Source organism: Cydia amplana, chromosome 12 (genome assembly GCF_948474715.1).
Source record: "Cydia amplana chromosome 12, ilCydAmpl1.1, whole genome shotgun sequence".
NCBI lineage: Eukaryota > Metazoa > Arthropoda > Insecta > Lepidoptera > Tortricidae > Cydia > Cydia amplana.
The window spans coordinates 7,804,580-7,820,552 of record NC_086080.1 but is presented as its reverse complement, the minus strand read 5'-3'; the positions used below and the strand labels follow the sequence as shown (position 1 = coordinate 7,820,552).

General features: G+C 35.7%; 2 long non-coding RNA genes across 2 annotated transcripts; one reads left to right on the top strand and one right to left on the bottom strand.

The window, feature by feature from the left end:
- Positions 1-301: 301 nt before the first annotated feature.
- Positions 302-1,683, bottom strand: LOC134652590 (uncharacterized). The gene is made up of 3 exons (XR_010097198.1): positions 1,649-1,683; positions 1,179-1,235; positions 302-448 (listed from the first exon to the last, which is right to left on the bottom strand). It is a non-coding gene; the product is annotated as an uncharacterized LOC134652590 (long non-coding RNA).
- An 11,539-nt stretch (positions 1,684-13,222) lies between these two features.
- Positions 13,223-15,583, top strand: LOC134652588 (uncharacterized). The gene is made up of 4 exons (XR_010097197.1): positions 13,223-13,273; positions 14,305-14,373; positions 14,487-14,521; positions 15,505-15,583. It is a non-coding gene; the product is annotated as an uncharacterized LOC134652588 (long non-coding RNA).
- Positions 15,584-15,973: the final 390 nt, after the last annotated feature.

The following is a 15,973-nucleotide window of genomic DNA, read 5'->3' as shown; positions in this document are numbered from 1 at the left end:
GTTTTTAAGAATCAAAATACCCTTGTTCGAGCTGCTGAGGTGAAAAACAATAATCTATTTTATTGTCAGTTTGTCACACTTTTTCACGTATTTTATAAGAAAATATGGTAAAACTTGTTTCATTCTAGTATTCGTGGAGTAGTAATAATCGCCGCGGCGTAGGTACATCACTACTACGGCTGAGCAAGTTTAGTACTGATCATTGTGTTGGATTACTTACTCTTTTAATTTACATTCCAGGGTCTCCAAAATCATATTTCGAATTTAGGGGTAGGATATCAATAAAATAAAGTTATGTCGCCAGGGTTTATTTTTTTTTATTTGCTTTTAGCGACCAGACAAAAATTCTGGGTCGCGAACGTTGACCAAACTTAAAACAAATGCTCGCATTTTCTCCTGACGTTGAGGTCGAACGATAATGATAACTTCTGGTTGTTCAGATTCGTACCTGTAAATCGAAATAGCCATGTGATGAGAATCATAACGCAATTATATAATTGCGACATATGTCGGATATATGTCGTATATTTTTCTTTTTTCTTTTGGGCCGATGCCAATCGGGTGTGTGCCGATGGCGATCGTTGGCATAGAGTTTTCTAATATTTTTAATTGCAATCAACAGATCGGCCCTGCTTGTATTGTTTTTATACCTACTACACTTGCAACTACTGTATACTTACTTACAAATACTTCACATAGAGCGAGCTGAGCGAGGCCTACATTCTAGGACGAACTTGTTGTTTTCCGAGTCGTATCGGCGCTTTGGTTATTATGGTTACCAATTTACAAAAATATAAAACAAGTAGATAAAATATTTGCAAGCATACGAAGTTTGAACCCATTGGGTTAGCGTGGGAACTGTAGCCCAAGCCTTCTCGAAATGAGAGGAGGCCTGCACCCAGCAGTGGGACGTATATATATAGGCTGAATTATTTTATATCATATCAGGCGACGATCGCCCTCTGCTGGGCAATCAGGCCAATTCGAACGTACACTGATATTATAATGACACCTAATGTCATTTAGTTATCGTACATTTCGCTCGTAGCTGTTCGTACATATTTGGCGTACATAAATAACATGATTCAAATATTATTTTGATGTCAGTGTACGTTCGGATTCGCCTGTATGGCTCACGTCCTAGGATCTCCACAGTGAAGAAAAAATATACAGAATACCTGTTGCTATAATGATCTGCGTTCGACTTTGATAACAAGTCGGCTACCCGCTGATATCTGAAAACCAGGATGTTATCTTAGCATCTTTCGGGCTTCGGCGGTAAAGTCTTCATAGCTCACTTGGTTACACCCTTTGTTAATAACCTAACTTTTTATCATTTCTTTTTAGTTAAACATCTCATAAAACTAGAGTATTAAAAAAAGGGGAATGCGATATTGTGCACCGCTTTAATTTGTTTACCTACTTCTAAGTAAAGCATTGATGATTTATGGACTACATCTTCGCTACATTTAAACGGGTCACTCACATATTGGAACGTATTAGATTGTATGAGTAAGCAAGTTTAGCCTTCTCGTTTCAGCATAGCAGTATATTTGTGTGCCAGTCCCCCCGCCCGAGCCACTCTTTCAAACCTGGAATCTACTTTTACTTTTCTTTGGCTTTTGTTGCTATATGTACTCGTACGTACCTGCCTGAACTACTGCTGTCATCATTAAAACACTGCAATGAAATTAGTTAAGTATTAAGTTGATATAATTCAATTTAATGTAATAAAAAATAATTGCCAGCGTTTGGAATTTTAAAACATTTAATGTGTATAAGTATAAAGTATACCAACATACTTGTACACCTGCGGCCATCACAAGCACAGCTATCACCAGCAGCGGTCCGCGAATCATTGTCACCTAGTAAAGAAAAATACCTACCTTGATTTATAGAATAGTTCTCAAAGAAAATGCCACTTTTATTAAAAATAAAGACTTAGGGTAACATTCCATTTCTGACCGCAGCTGCACTACTGGTACTGAACGCGCCGCTGTTACTGTCAATTTCCATAGTAAAATTGACAGTAGTGCAGCTGCGGTTGGAAATGGACTGTCACCTTTACTCTAATTACGTTTAATCATACTCATAATCGTTTAAATCTTTGTATATCCAAAGACTTCGAGTTCGACCGAATACGACTGACGTTGGAATCAAAGCGAGATGCTGTGTAAGACTTTCTACCTAAGATGTAGGTCAGAAAATATCGTGTTTTTATTTTAATATTTTTCCTTTCTTTAACTCATTTTAAAAAGATAATAAAAGCATTTACAAACCTGAAGTCGTGGTGAAGTAAAGAGCAGTAGAAACAGCTGCTAGTAGCGGTAAATTTAACGCTTTTATACAAAAAAGATGGAGGAAGAAATTGAAAGCGTAACGGCTTTTATGTATCTAAGAGTGCAACTAATCCGATTAATTAAATAATTATTATAGACTAGCTTTGGCCTGCGAATTTGTCTGCACTTTCATACCAACGTGGGTCAAACAGTTTTCAATAAACTATTTGTGTGCTTAACATTGACTCAGTTGTTTATTGTAGTCAATTTGTATTTACTACAATATTTACTACATTTGTATTAAAGATTTCAAGGTTTCCGAAACAGTCCATCAAGGGAATATAATGAAATTAGTAAATAATTACCGATTTTAGTAAAAACAATTCATTATAATTTTCGCTAAATACCTCGTAATAGAAAGTAGTAAAGTGAATTAGGTTAAGTTTGAAAGCGGGGTAATTTTGAACATGGCAAATATCTAATAAACTAGAAGCACTTTCTACTGTAGCAACAGTAAGCAATGCCTTGGTAAGCCTTAAGGCCTGGCGGCGTAGCACGGTGGCGTTTTTATCGCTTATCACCATGCCTGTCACGTTCTAACAAGTATGTAAGTGTGAAAGGGACGCGCATAGTGATATGCGATAAAAATGGAACCGTGCTGCGCCGGCTGTGCAGTGTCTTGCGTGTGCGTGACGTGCACGTGCGCGTGCGCTAAAATGTTGGAGCCGCACACGCACACGTCACGGAAGCGGTGTGCCGTCTCTCATAAGGATCTGTATATTACAACGCTGCAGGCGCACGTGCACGTCACGCACACACAGCCGGTGTGCAGGTCTTTAAAGCAGCATTAGTGCTTCTACCTAAAGTATGAAGTGCTTCTTTTTTCATACATATTTGCCATTTCTACAATTACCACGTTTTTGAAGTTACCCCATTGCACTTTATGAAATAATAATTGCCTGAGTTTCGACATGCTTTTGAATGATGTATTCTTATCAAGATGTAACTATACTCAATTGGAAGCTGTCTGCTGTATTGCATGATTAGTTACAAATACATGTACCTAATTACTATTTCACTAAATCGATTAGACATGTACGAGTATTACATTAATTGAATTCATAACAGCATGCGTCCGACTCGCCCTTAGCCAATATGCATTAAAAATAGCATTCGACATGCTATCATGTTCGGCTATTTTGTATTTAAACTCATGTGGAAAATTTATTGCCATTTTGCTGCAAGCCACGTACTACGCCACAGATTCAGGTTCCTCACAAAATTTATAATTAATAGCTTATTTGAATTACTGCTGTCATCCCTTTCTGTACAGTTGAGTTTTTACAAGCTTTTATTTACTTTCACCTGACCGTTGTTTGTTTGTCGGTCTGTAATCAAATCTTGCAAGTTAAATTTGATCCACTTCCCGGTTTCCGACTGAGCTGAAATTTTGCATACACATGTAAGTCGGGCGACAATGCAATATTATGGTACCATCGAGCTGATCTAATGATGGAGCTGGAAGGTGGCCATAGGAACTCTGTGATGAAACAACGCAACCTAATTGTGTTAGGGGTTTTTAGAATTGTCTCGATGAGTATTAGTTGTCTGTCGTAAGAAAAGTACAGTCAGCGATAAAAGCTTGTATCAAAAATGAAATTTTTGCGATAAACGTATTGTAGTATTTATTTTGCGCGTGGTAATGCTACGCCATAGCGTAGTTACTTACTGTAATGCGCGTAGCATAGTAGAATAATGTATAGCGGAAAATTTTTCGTTAGGTACTTTTGCTAAATCAGCAATTTTTTTGATATTTCTTTATTGTTACGTCTAATTTTATCATCACGTTTATTATTTATAAAATACGTAGATGGTATACTTTTGAAATGTTTTTTAACCGAACAAATCATAGGCAGTGCAGTGCTAGATTTTCATCACTCACCATTTAAACATCCTAAATATCGTTTTGGACTAAATGGCCGCTCTTAAAAATAAGGTTTCAATTGGCTTGTTTATTTCTGATAAGTTAGGAAAGACCTATAACTATAGCAGTCAACCTATGTAATATATACTCAAACTCACTTTGTCAGTAGAAAAAGGCGCGATATTCAAATTTTGTATGGAAGACTGACCCTCCGGGCCATTCTTCAAATTTGCCGCCTTTTCCTACTAACGAAAATGGTTTACCAAACTATATATGTGCTTTTTATTTGTCTAGGGGACAATGGTTCGAGTGACGCTTGTCGTGAGCGCCGTTGTGCTGCTGATGGCTGCCATAGCCAGTGTGCAAGTGCGTTTATTAAACAAAAAAAAAAATGGTTGTCTGTAAAGTCGGATTACGGACGATAATTTTGCGTGATAACATCATAAGAAAACATTGATGAAAAATTGCATACTTTTATACATTACCATGGATATCTGTCCACAACGTTACCATGGAAATCTGTCCATAAGGTGACACTTTTTCGTTCATGCTACCGGTGTTCATCGATTTATAAGACGTTATCACGTCAAAAAGAAAAACTAGTAATTCCACGATATTCATTTTTTAGGGTTCCGTACCCAAAGGGTAAAAACGGGACCCTATTACTAAGACTCCGCTGTACGTCCGTCCGTCCGTCCGTCCGTCTGTCACCAGGCTGTATCTCACGAACCGTGGTAGCTAGACAGTTGAAATTTTCACAGATGATGTATTTCTGTTGCCGCTATAACAACAAATACTAAAAACAGAATAAAATAAAGATTTAAGTGGGGCTCCCATACAACAAACGTGATTTTTGACCGAACTTAAGCAACGTCGGGCGGGGTCAGTACTTGAATGGGTGACCGTTTTTTTGCTTGTTTTGCTCTATTTTTTGTTGATGGTTCGGAACCCTCCGTGCGCGAGTCCGACTCGCACTTGGCCGGTTTTTATTTTACACTTAAGGAAAACTGAAATTAATTCAGTATATTTGAAAAGCAAACATTAACTAAAAAAAAAAGAAAATGGCTTCAAAAAAGATAATAGCGCTATGTATATGTATGTACGAGTATGCCTAATAAGATTTCGGGAGTTCCCTTAATTCTTCATAGGTCTCATCATCAGAACCCATGCATAGACTAGGAATCCTCTAGACTGAGCATAGTAACGCTACCCCTTCTGCCACTTATACGGTAGTTTTACTCCATCTTCGAGTCAATCCCGTGCCGTGATTGGTCCGTGTCTTTGAACGGACCAATCACGGCACGGGATTCGCTCACCTCGTCCCCCCGCACCCCCGGTATTTTTGGCAGCATCGGTTTCATTAAATAATTGCTCTAAACTCAGTCTAGATTCCTAGATTCCTAGTCTATGTCAGAACCGGACCTTGACAAAATGTTTCTTCGAATCTTAATTGCTTAACAAACTTAAGGAAGAAAACAAATCGCCAAACGTGAAATACGAGTCATTGAAGAGCTCTTATATTGAATATAAGATTTATTAGACTAATATTTATTGAAGAGCTCCGTTCTTTTCTTCATCAGCAGTTCCACTTCACCAAATAAATAGTACATTTTTGAATAAAATTGATTGTTTTGTTGGTGATAATACAATAATTGCTATAAGTATGCCTATAAAATTTTAGTAGTTCTCTCAATTCCACATGGATCCCATTATCGGAACTGGGTTTTGACTGATACTTATCTACTTTCATAAAACATAATTTTCCCAATCGGTTCAGAAACGATGAGGTAACATACTTACAAAAAAACATACGGTCGAATATAACCTCCTCCTTTTTTGAAGTCGGTTGAAAAGTAGGAATTATTGCCAAGTCTTGTCTTCACTGGATTTATCTATTGATAAATAAATATTCCATTTGCAGTGTGACGACTGGTAAGCACAAATTGTAATATTAAATATATTAAAACGGATCACTCACGTTTTTAAATTAATTTTCGATTTAAAAGCGTGAGTTTTAGGGTCACCCCACACTGTTAGCGTCTTTTGAGCGTCGGCGTCCAGGGGACCGATTTTTGAAATTCGACCGCTCGATTTCGTGTTATTCGTTCAGTAATATCTCCACTACTAGGCATGTAAGTTCTACTAATAGAATTGAAAACGAGTGGTCAATACCACTAGATTCCCAATTTATATCGCTCGAATCTCAAAAATTAAAATTTTGCCGTTTTCCACCGATTTTCGAGTGACAAAATCGAGCGATCGAAATTCAAAAATCGGCTCCCAGCGCTATGGAAAATGATGTCGCTGCGCAGTTGCGCCAATGTTGCGTCGAGCAGCGGCTGGACGCTTGGGAGACGCTAGTGTGGAGTCTCTCTTAAACGATTTAATATCTCTGAGCCTCACGCAAGTTTTTTATGTATGCCATTTTTAAATTAAAATGTAGTTTTTAATAGTTATGTTTAGTTTTATACTACTGTTTGTATTTAGATAAACCAGTTTTGAAAGGAATGTTACGCTTACACGGTTCACAGGGCACACCGGGTTATAGACTTGTTGTCAAGGGATGACGTCGGAGAGAGTTATATTTCTCGTTCCAAGGGTTATTTACCGTAAGTTTTTTTATCTTACTCATAAAATTAATACATATAAAGTAAGCAATTGCAAAGCTATTTCCTATCTCAATCGCACGCGCATAATTAATATTACTGGCCCGCTCGCACAGGGACATTGACCGCAGGCATCAGGGGCGGGACAGCAATATAATAGGCTACATGACTAATTTTCATTTATGGTATCAATTGATCGGGTTTGTTTTTAGGATCAAATGTCTATATGGGACCCATTGCATTAAAGTAACACAAGAGTCAGAATTTGTAGTCAAAGGCCGACAGTCGCACTTCACTCGCGAAACGCCTTAAACAAAACGATAAGGGAACGTGACGTCAAGGTCTCTGGGAGGCCATCTTGTAGTATGCACAAAACAAGAAAATTGCGTTTTTGTCGGTTAAATATTGCGTTTGTGTATACAGGGTGCTTCCTGTAACAGGAGCAATAAATTAAACTAAAGGCTGTACTCCTCAAACTGACCAACATTTATTCAGCAACTTTTAAAAATTATGAATCCTTTAGACTTCCTCTTTTTCATACAAAATAAATATTGCCTTCAATGTACGCTGACATCAGTGTGATTGACGTTGCTTGTCACGCTTTAAACATAACAAAATTTGCAATACATTGCGTCTTAGAATAAACTATAATGTGTAATAAAAATCAAAACATGAGTTATTTTCAAAATTTGCTGAACAAATGTTTGTCAGTTTGAGGAGTACACCCTACAGTTTATTAATTTATTGCTCCTGTTACAGGAAGCAGCCTGTATAGTTGATATACAATATTTTTTTGGATGAAATGTAAGGAATCGAATGGTATCCTTACTTTTATCGTTTTTGGAAGTTAAAAAATGACTTAGATTTTGAAACTTTCAGGTCCTGTATTTTTGTAATTTTTCAATATTTTATTTTAAATATCCATATTATTGTGATAAATTGCTCGTTTGCTATCTATTTCACTAGATTTCGTTATAAAATTCAACATGTGTCATCATCCCTATTATGCGCGTGCGATTGAGATAGGAAATGTCGTGTCAATGTACGAAATTCTTCGTGCTTTGCATCCTTAGTTTAGCAAAAACTGTAGTCTTGCCGTCTTGGCAGCAACAGTAGAAGAAAACTTTTTTTATATTTCTTTGGAGTGATAAAAAAATAGCGCGATTCTTTCTGGCCATGTATTAGTGACACGGCGGTACTTTTGCTATATTAACTTCGGGTTACTTAAAGATTTTTTGTTTCACAGTCGGTATGATGCAGCTGTTCGCCCGAGTCATCATCGCCTTTCTCATAAGAAGACCAAATTGGGCTGGCTGGTAATCAATGATAAATAGACAAGCTGTAAATAAATATGGTAGCGCAATTTAGGTGAGAGTGTGAAGCGTCAGCCAGTGTATCAGCATAATACCTGTTGTCTTATTTTCATAATTCAAAACTTCCAGCCCAATACCTCTGAATATCTGCTCCCATTAATTGCCTTTAGAACCTCTCGATCCTATTTTTTTTATATTACCTGATAGTAAGTTAACCGTAACTCCAGGGTGCTGACACCAGGGCAAGTAAAATGTCTGAAATCTATACCTGGCCTAATCGGTGGGCCCTGATTTAGATCCGTAAGTAGGGACTTAGGCACTTAGAATTTAGGGGAGCCCCCTTCTCCATCTATAAACTGATACTTAGGTTGCCTGGGCCCCTAGGCCCGGGTCTTCTGGGCCTAGGCGGAAATCTGGCCATGGGTATCGACTTTTTTGCCTTTTTATTAATTTAAAAGTCAGTAATACATATAAGGAAAAGCGAGTACACATCTTCAATTTTTGTACAAAACTAGAAAACTTTATGACGTACATGTATTGACTGCTGTGAGGACATTCACTAACACTGAAAGAGGAAAGTCAGCTTCTGCTCCTCGAAGACGAAAAACAAAGACTTCCGTAAGATCCTGGACTTATCAACAAATTAAGAGCCCATCAACGTGCACACTAGAGCCACTGCTAAATAATCGTGATTATTTAAATTTAACGAAAGATACTTAAAAAAAGGGGGCCGCTACGTACTGCATCTTGTATTAAAGTACCTTTTGAATACATCAAACTAGTTTTTATGTTGCTGGATTCGTCGATCTATGAACTCAAAACAAAAACGGCCATTTTAACTTTGGACGCATCCAAGAGATAGCGTCAGTACGTAAACGTAACTAACATTAAACTAAATCGAGATCAGGATAGAAATAACAATTAAATATGATTTCAGTTCAACCTAAGATTATACATAATGTAATTAATGGGTATCACTTATGTAATTAATTGTGTATCACTCAGGAACTTTCAACGAATTTGTCTACGTAATGTATAGGATTTTTTCCATCACAAATGTATGTAAAATATGCTCAGATTATTCATCGATATTCAAACATTTTTACGTAATAAAATAAAATGCGTTTGTACGAGGATGCCCATAGTAACTTTCAGGTGTGTTCTTATTTAATTATAGGATATGAATTCGATCTGGATTAGATATGGATCGGATCTGTCAGAAGTCCAGTAACACCTCTCTACCCTCAGCCCTCACACCGGTGTTGCCCTTGAGCCATCCTAGATGTCGCTCTTTGTGGGGGCCCATCTTGTGGGGGCCCATCTTGTGGGGGCGAGTCACCGTCTGCTGGAATAAAATAAAATTATATACGATTTTATTAGGCAGGCGTCCGGTTTTTATCTCATAGGCCAGTAATGTCCATCGCTTTCACCCAACAGCCTATGGGCCCGATTTGGATTTTGAAATAGATATCTATAAGATATCTATTAGACATCACCAAGACACGATAACGATATTTTTAGGATCTAACCTGTCAAATTTTACATTTCTGCGATTCTGGAGATACTCTTGAACGATTTCCACAAGATATGACTTAGAGATACAATTCACATCTAATAGATATCTAACTCTATCTAACGTAAAAGTGATATTGGTTGCCCGAATTGCCCTGCAAAAGAGAACTAGTTGATATCTAAACTATAACGTATCTAGAATGGATCTAGTACGTGTCGTCTCTTGTAAATATCTCGAAGTTTGAATACGGCAGTAGTTCATTTTAGATTCCATTAACTCTCAATAGTCCTTACACCTTGGCGGGTGCTGCCTGTGCGTGCGTCTCATGACCCGGACAAGGGCAGCATCCGCTCGGTTTACCTTACATTTCATTAAAGTGTCAAAAGGGCCTCTACGTGTGTAGGCTTCGGATCCGCGCATGCCTCCCAAATGTCCGGAACACCATTGTTCCATGTAATATGTGATATGGGCGATTCTCAGAGATGACGTTCGGTGCCTGACTTCGGTGCCGAATTTTATTTTTTACTTATTTGATACACGACTTCATTTCCTAAAATCTAGCCTTAATATAAAAAATATTGGTAGTGGAGGCCTCCATTAGAACCTTATAGTTTTTTTGATATTTGAGATTTAAAAAACACCGAAATCATGTGCAGGCACTGAAATCAATTTGCCTCACCGAATTCAAAAACGCTTACACAGAAATCACACTTCAATATTATATCTAAATTATATTATAATCTATTTATATTTTTCATTATTATTTGATGATAAGTGATGTATGGGGTTCTTCAAAAAAGGAGTGTACAGGTTTTTAAAAAAAGGTCGGCAACGCGCATGTAACACCTCTGGAGTTGCAGGCGTCCATAGGCTACGGTGACTGCTTACCATCAGGCGGCCCGTATGCTTGTTTGCCACCTATGTGGTATAAAAAAAAATGTAGCGAGGCTAATGATATCGCATAGCTTACATAAATTTAATAGATAGTACCTTTGTTTACTCGAGATTTTAAAATAACCAAGTTGCGGCTTATGAAACAACATCTCTAGAAGATATCCCACACTAATTGACTATCCTCATACAATAGGGCGAAGTACGTATGGTCCCGAAACGAGTTTTAGACATGTCGACCACAAATTCGCACATACTTAAGTGCCATGAAAAAGAAAATGTTTGTTTCACACAATCCAACGGCACACTCATCAAAAAGAAACTTATGTTACCTACACCCGATAAACAAGATACTTTTGAGTGGTGTTCAATGCTCAAAATTTTTTAATGAACTTATAAAACAATGTAAACAATACGGAAAACAAGTATTTTGCTAGACTTAAAAATATGTAGTATTTTTGAATGACAGAGTTTTAAAGCGTGTATTCCCTCAATTTAAAACTATTTAAAGTTGTTGACTAATGCTTAAAGATCTAATCACCTATTCATTATGATCTCCTGCACCGTCAAACACTTGAGCTAAATTGTAACTCCGATATTTAGACATAAATACATCAGACATTGAGGATTGTTAAAACATTGGCTATGTTGAATTTGTGTTCATGGCTATGCTTTAGAAATATTGATCAGTACCTACCTACGTTCAGTGCCTTTGAAGCGATCTCGACATTCGAAGGCGACTTTATTTTTAATCCCTTGTTTTGTGGGTGCACCTTGCATAGTATGTAACTACACAAGTTATTTTAAACGAAGTGGGATCTAATTAACTACATTTATTTAAATTGGCTCAAGTTCAAGGTATCGTGGTGTAGGAGGGCCACAAGTGATACAGAGGACAAATTCACATAATATACTCCATTGGTTTGAAGAGAAATTAAGACAACAGCGGATAGAGAGAAAGAGACATTGGGTCTACGATTTTCAACATACGTCTTGTGAAAAAAAAAAACTACTCATTGTAAACTAGTGATTTTGTTTACCTATACTATGATTTAATTTAAGTACATAGTTTTACGTTTATAAAACATATCTTGTACTTTTTAGGTGTGATAAGTTGGAAAATAAAGTACAACAAACTAGTTTACAAAGCAGGATTTGAATTCGGTGATCACTTTCTTGATATCGGTGGTCAAAAAATCCACTGAAACCAAGGAAATCAACACCAGTGATGTCAAAATTAATCGCTTTTTAGCAATTACAGAAATAGTATGAATGATACAGAGGAGATGTAATAATGATGGGTTTACGTACTTTCGAGGATTTCTTAATCACTTGCGTAACGATAAAGACACTAAAACTGTGGGAGAAAATTGCACCACCGATCTCAAAAAAACATAGAACCAAACCCACCGAATGACAGAGAAACATTTAAAAAACTACCTTAGTATACTGTGACTGCACCTCTACTTTATTCAACGGTTAAGGCACAACTAAAGCATACTTTGTTTGAGCCACTGAGTTCCTGGTCTACAACTTTGTAAGTGTACCGACATGGTTTGTAAATTACACCGAAATGAGTCAGTAGCCCGGGACACATCGTAAATTTGGTTTTATTCAATGTGTTGAGCTAACACATTATTTTGATTTATAGAATATGATCAGTTAACTAATACCTTATGCGTGAATACCGATAATAACTTCGATATAATTCCCCATCTTGAGTAATAATTTTTTGTTTCAAAAAATCTGGGCGCGGGACACGCCCACCGAACATCATTTTTCGCATTTGGATATTTTTTTCATGTATTATATAAATAACAAATAATTAGTTTGATAGTGTTCCAGACAGAATATATGCTGAAGATCATGCCTGAATTAATTCAGATTTATTAAACAGTAAATTCAATAACTTTTTGCCCCGGACACGTAAAAATGGCCCTCCTGAGAAATGCCCATATGACAAAAATCACTGTATGTACTCGTATGTAATTCTAGAAGATTTAAGAGGCCGGTATCGATTTTAGTCGCAAAAATGTAAAATTGATAGATTTAGTCGATGAAAGTGCCTTTCTCATAGATGCCATCATTGATACTGGATTTTTACTAAAATGGGACCAATATGTAAGTATAATAAACACTTACTTTCAATAGAAAAACAAATTTTCAAAATCGGTTGAGAGAGAACCGAATTGAAAACCTCTCCTCCTTTGAAGTTTTGAGGTCGGTTAAAAAGTCATGCAAATTTGGCAAATTGGCTCTAAAAGATACCTGGACCCCTTACTACGCTCAAATCCCTCGTTTCTTTTAAGATTCTATTCAGGAGTATTTAACGATAAAGTGCATTTTGCTTCTTTGCAGCGGTATCTATAATTTTCCAGTTGGTCGAAGTTAAAAAATGTTATTGTCACAAAATTAATTTGTCACCGGGCGTAGTAAGTACTTGTAAGTAGGTACAATAGATTTAAAACGTTATCACATAATAATTTGTTTTTAATCTCAGTTTATTACACAACTGTTTGTACTTAGTTGTTTGGTTGCAAAATGACAGTAATTAAATACATGTCATCTAACTGTTCTCATTATCTTATTTACTGCGCAGCTTGCTTAAATAATTTCAATTTCAGAAAACATGTTCAACATAAAGTTGCACTTGATTATGATTAGGCATGAAATTTGATTGTCCCTTTATTTATTAGCAAGTTAGGGAACTACGATATCATTCTTCTGCAAGTTGCTACAGCTTACAGGTCTGTATAGTAAGATTTTTTTAGATGTCCAAATTGTAGTAGGTACTATGTTTCATAATTAATATTCGCACTCATTAAAAACTACTACTTTTCCGCACTAGTGCGTAAAATAGCTTTTCGTGCATATGTCGAAATTTTAAAGTGCCATATGTACTGTAAAACGTTGTTCGATACACGTGCGAATAGGTAATTCGCAACTCGTGTCGATTTAAAACACTCCCTTCGGTCGTGTTTTAATTTATCGCCACTCGTTTCGAATTTCCTCTTTTTCGTAGTGCTATTTTACGTAGCTGTTTAGCGTTCGCAAAGTTGTGTTTTTGCGAACTAGTGCTTTTTACTTTTCGATTTTTTTTAATTTAATTCTGACCGTAATCGATTATGTTCACACCAAAAAGTTTGGATGATCAAAAACTTTATATAATTTTTATTTTGACATTAGACATATAATACGTACAAAAAGTATTGTTACACAATATAAAGTAAATATTCATTTGTTATTATATATATAAAATGTTATATAATACGATATTTAACTAAAAAACTTTTTTATAATTTGGCTGAATGGAAAACTATCATTGCCGCGTTGGCTGTCGTTGAACAGAAAAAATGAAAAATTAAAAAGTAAAACCGGCGCCATACCGCTATTTTCACTTAAAATTTAGTTGTATCAAAATAATGAATTTAAATTGCAACTTTAAGAGTGTTTTTGTATGATATGAGTTAATGTGATAAATTTCTGCAATGTAAATCAATGCTGAACGTAGTTTATAGTGCTGAATAATATATAATATCATTCCAGTTCAAGCGAAAATTCGTAACTGTAACTGTAAGTACTCGTGTAACTAATATTTGTTTAATTGTGATTTTTTCGCAAATGTATTAAAAAACGTCGTTCAATGTACGTGTGAAAGTGTTATTATTTACTTGTTCCGTGTCTTTTATCCGCCTACGGCTCATAAAAGACATCTCGGGACTCGTAAATACTAACACACTTTTCACACTTGCATTAAAATGTACTATTTATAAACTAGGTCAAAATGGTTCGCACTCCGCTGATCATAGTCGGCGTGATGATGGTGGCCTTAGCCACATCAGTACAGGTACGTTTAAAGATTAGAATTAAACACAAACCCTACTACATAATACTTTAATAATATACACATATTTCACTTGATATTTTTTTATTTAACTTTTCATTTGTTTTTTTTTTCAGTGTGATAAAATTGACTCGCTACTCAGAGCCAATCAGTAAGCATAAATTAATATGTTTAATTTTATAATTGGTGCATTTTTTTTGTACTACAGTAGCTTGTAAAGGTTTTCTTTACACATCATAAACATCACAAGAGTGGCAAGGTTAATGCAAATTTTGAGTTTTTTCCTCGTATTGGCTGGTAAAATTAACTTTTAATTGATAATTTTGTAAGATAAATACCTATGTAATAAAGTTAATTTGAATTTGATTTGTACTGTTTTACAGTTAATATTTTCATCACATTGAGGAAGTGAAGAAAGTGTTTAACTCGGGAGCAAAGTTTGTTTAACCCTCGTGCTTTGAAACCCTCGCAACGCTGAAGATTCCGCTTTTCGAACCATGCTACGCTACGCTCATGGTTCAATTTTGGAATCTTTCGCTTGCTGAGGGGTACGTACGAGGAGTTAAATAACAACAACTAAGTCCCCTTGTATGACAAATAAAATAATATGTGGGCCTAATAACTCCCATTGTAATTTTTTTGTACCTACTTTGACCGGTTGCTTTTATATGAATATAATAATAAATGAATGCATTTAAACCCATATTTAGTCTGTCGTCCTAAGTAAAAGGGACTATTTTAAACAATTTCACAAAAAAAAAATCTTGCCATCCACGGTATTCACCTATCAAATGGATCACAATCTTAGACGACGACGAAATCTTTATTGTATTAGAACAAATTAAATTATTTTCAGAAAATATTTTAATTTGTTTTTATTTCAAGTAGACACACTATACTATAAATTATAAACTTTGAATAAATGTCATATACTAAGAAAATCTTTATTGGTGAAATATATTTTTAAATATGTCTTTTAGCCTCCTTATGAATTATGAAACTTATGAATATTGCAGACAGTAATAGACTTATTTCCTTGTCTAAGGATTCTACATTTTATAATCACTTTGTACCCTATTCATTATATACCTACTTATTTTATTCGCATATATATTTTTGTCTATTTTCCTTCAGGCGGGTAATGGAGTTATTGTCGAGGCTAAACGAGCATGCGGCAAATTCCCGTGCAGGTGCCTTAGCAGATGGGTAAGTTTTTCAGAATTTATTTTTTGAATCATGTCATTATAAGTCATGGGAATATAGTTATTGTTATATTTAAGTATGTGTATCGTTTATCTTTGCTTCTCTGTGTAATCACCCCTACAGCCTAGAGGATGAATTTTGTTATACATATAGGGGAGCGGGGGGTAATTGGAGCCTACTAAGGAAAATTGTTAATAAAAACGACATATGTTTAAATTATAATATATTTCAAGTATGAACATAAACCTTGTTTATTTGAGTATCATATAATCACGTTTTGAATCTGCTAAAGATATGCTTTTTGGAAAAACAAATCAAAATATAAAAAAAGTCATTCGCTCTCATTACCCCCACACTTCGGAAAATGAGAGCCTATTAAATTTTCATAAGGGTAATGAGA